The sequence below is a fragment of the Silene latifolia genome, chromosome 3, assembly GCF_048544455.1.
Source record: "Silene latifolia isolate original U9 population chromosome 3, ASM4854445v1, whole genome shotgun sequence".
Lineage (NCBI taxonomy): Eukaryota > Viridiplantae > Streptophyta > Magnoliopsida > Caryophyllales > Caryophyllaceae > Silene > Silene latifolia.
This window is the reverse complement of record NC_133528.1, coordinates 78498592-78501786: the sequence shown is the minus strand read 5'-3', so window position 1 is coordinate 78501786 and position 3195 is coordinate 78498592. Positions and strand designations below refer to the sequence as shown.

The following is a 3195-nucleotide window of genomic DNA, read 5'->3' as shown; positions in this document are numbered from 1 at the left end:
ATGATACTATAGTTTGCTTGTAATTTGATCCAAAGCTTTTCCATAAGATTTCTCAAGGTTTGTCGGGGTGGGTTAATGGAAAGCCTAAAAATAATTGGTTAAATCTTGACTTCAATTGGCCTTTGTTTTGTTTGAATGATAGTGTACTGTTCCATAAATAATCATGATGGTTTGCTTAATGATGTGACCAATATTTGAGCATATTTAGTCCCCGAATTAGCCTTGTTCCTATGCTTTTTAGTGCATATTTGGGTCATTTACTATCTTTAGTCCTTTGTTTTGCATATTCTTTGAGGTTTTGTTCCCTTGGTAGGAGAGGAGTGCAAACCTTGCATTTTCGTGGCAAAATAGAGCTAAATTGATCGAATCTAATGACCAAGCATCAAAGTAAAGACAAGACTAGAAGGCCTTTGTAAATAATGTAGTAGATGGGCAATGATGAAGAAGATCCTTGCATCTCCGATAAAATCCAGGAGGATTGTTGGAAGAAGAAAAGAAGGAAAGAAGAAAAAGCTCACTGGACTGGAATCCGCTCGTCCCAGCATCGGGCCGCTCGTCCAAGAGCCACAATTCGAGCGTCTCAGCACCAGGCCGCTCGTCCAAGAGCTCTAGAATCCGCTCGTCCCACACACCAAGCCGCGCGTCCACCACTTCCAGAATCCGCTCGTCCCGACCCTTTGGACGCTCGGATTGTTCTCCAGTGCAGCCCGGCTTCTTCTTGTTCTACTCGGGATGCGCATATTTTCGAAAGACTAGCAAAAAGGAGACTCGCATCTTTCTTCGAGAGGAGCATTTCCTCAACTTTTCTTAAGGATTTAATCGTCATTTAAGCCCTTAGTAACCCTAATTTGTGCACCTAATCCTCATTATAAATACCCCATTATACTAATTAGATTATCATGTTCTTCTTATCAATCTTTAGTGTAGTCTATATTATTCTAATCTCTCTTTAATCTTGTAATCAACTTTTAATCAAGTATTAATACAAATCTCATTTCCTTAATTTCTCTATTGTTCATCCTTTATTTTGGGTAATTGAAGATTATTTGGGTTTATTTGGAGGATTGACAATCTTCCAATCATTCATCAAGTACTTCTATTATTCTTTGCTTATTATTTTGGAATCATCATTAGGTATAATTCTCTTAATCCCTTTTTAATTATTGTTAATCATCTTTACTTATTCATCATGTTTTGCTTTGTTGATATGATTCACAACCTTGTTAGCATGTTAAACTTGATAATGAGTGAGTAGTTTCCTTAACTAGGGTTAATGGGGAATTAGGGGAAACCAACATGGGGGATGATTCATGCTTAATCTATTATGTTCACATAATTTTTTTGCTTGCTTGTTGTGATCTCAACTTATGCACATGTTATGTTTGATGAAATGCGAGCCTATGAATCCTTGCATTTTTTACCCATCACTTACCTCTTCAATGAGACTTGTAAGACATAAACCAACTCGAGTCTCATTAGACCATACATATAGTTGAGTAGGGAGGATTAAGTCGACTTGGAGGTGTTGTACAATCTAATCGATTCGGCTCCGGGACCCAAACCTTCCTAGGATTGTAAGATATAAACCAACTCGATCCTATCACAACAATAATTGTTTGCTTATAATTTGAGAATATGTTTTTATGATCAATTCCCATGAATCCCCTATGAACCCATGACACCCTAGTGCTTTTAATCAATTGTTTACATCTCATTTTAGTCATCTTGCTTGTTTACTTTTGTTGTTATTTAGTTTAGTGATCTTCTTATCTCAACCCAAATTGTGACACCCTTAGACACCACTACTTGCAATCGAAAATCCTACATCAATACCCGTCCCTTGGGATCCGACCTTTACTTGCCTCTTTACTAGTAGTATAGTTGTTTGTGAAGTTATAAATATTGTTTTGGTCTAGGTGCTCCTAACGACAAGTAACCGGAATCTAAGCTCAAAGCGGACCGACCAAAAATGGCGCCGTTGCCGGGGGACGGTGTTAACTTGATTTGATTTTCTTTGATTGTTATTAGTTGTGTCTTTCTTTGCCTTGGGGAAGTAAAACTCCTCAAGGTTTGTTCTAATTGTTTTTTAGTTGTTTGATATTTTGTATGTCTAGAAGATCACAAGGTAACTTGTTACCCCGTGATCACGAAATTGAAAGGACTTTGACAACCAAATACTATTGAGTTCATCAACCCTTTTGCAAAAGAAGGTGAGGAGAACCCAACACAAAATCAACCACATAATCAACCCACAATGCCTAAGTTTTCATCACATTCCGTACCAACCGAGGAGAACCTACCCAATGGTACTCCCACACCACAACACTTAACCGGAAATTTTATTGCAAAATCCACATTTATCCAATTAGTCGAAAGAAGCCAATTTGGGGGGATGCCTAGTGAAGACCCTCATTCTCACATGGAGACTTTTTGTGACTATTGTGATGCGATTTCACAAACCGGAGTGACTCAAGACCAAATTTGATGGGTCTTATTTCCTTTTTCTCTAATTGGTACCGCGAAACAATGGTTAAATAGCCTTCATAAGGCTACTCTTGGAATTGACTCTTGGAAGAAGTTGGCTCTAGCTTTCTACAAAAAGTTCTACCCTCCGGAAAAGTCTAACATGCTAAGAGCTCAAATCACGGGTTTTAAGCAAAGGGACGAAGAATCTTTGTATGAAGCTTGGGAGCGATTCAAAGGAACTTGTCGCTCATGTCCTCATCATGGACTTAGCGAGTGGTTCTTGGTACAACAATTTTGGAATGGTCTTTATGAAGACTCCCGAAACATTCTCAACATGGAATCAAATAGTATGTTCACCGAAGTTGACGATAATCAAACTTGGAACAAGATTGAGTAAATGGCGGTCCATAATTCACAATATAGTAGACCTCGCAAGGCTACTAGAGGAGGAAAGCATGAAGTGGACTCTATTACTCAATTGGGTGCTCAACTTAGTGCTCATATTGATACCATCAACTTGAAGTTTGAAAAGGCTATGGCTAAGCTTGAAGAAGCCTCAAAATCACCAAAGCAACATGTTAATGCCATGGTAGCATCTTCATCGATTCCAAGTGGAATATGTGAGAATTGTGGAACTTTGGGACATGACCAAAGTGAATGTAGGGGAACAAATGAGCAAGTGAATGCTTTTCAAGCATACAAAAGTGGTACCCCTTATTCCAACTATTA

The 3195-nt window shown here is 38.5% G+C and overlaps 1 non-coding gene across 1 annotated transcript; it reads right to left on the bottom strand.

Annotated features, from left to right (window-relative positions):
* Positions 1-2626: 2626 nt before the first annotated feature.
* Positions 2627-2733, bottom strand: LOC141650734 (small nucleolar RNA R71). The gene has a single exon (XR_012546752.1). It is a non-coding gene; the product is annotated as a small nucleolar RNA R71 (small nucleolar RNA).
* Positions 2734-3195: the final 462 nt, after the last annotated feature.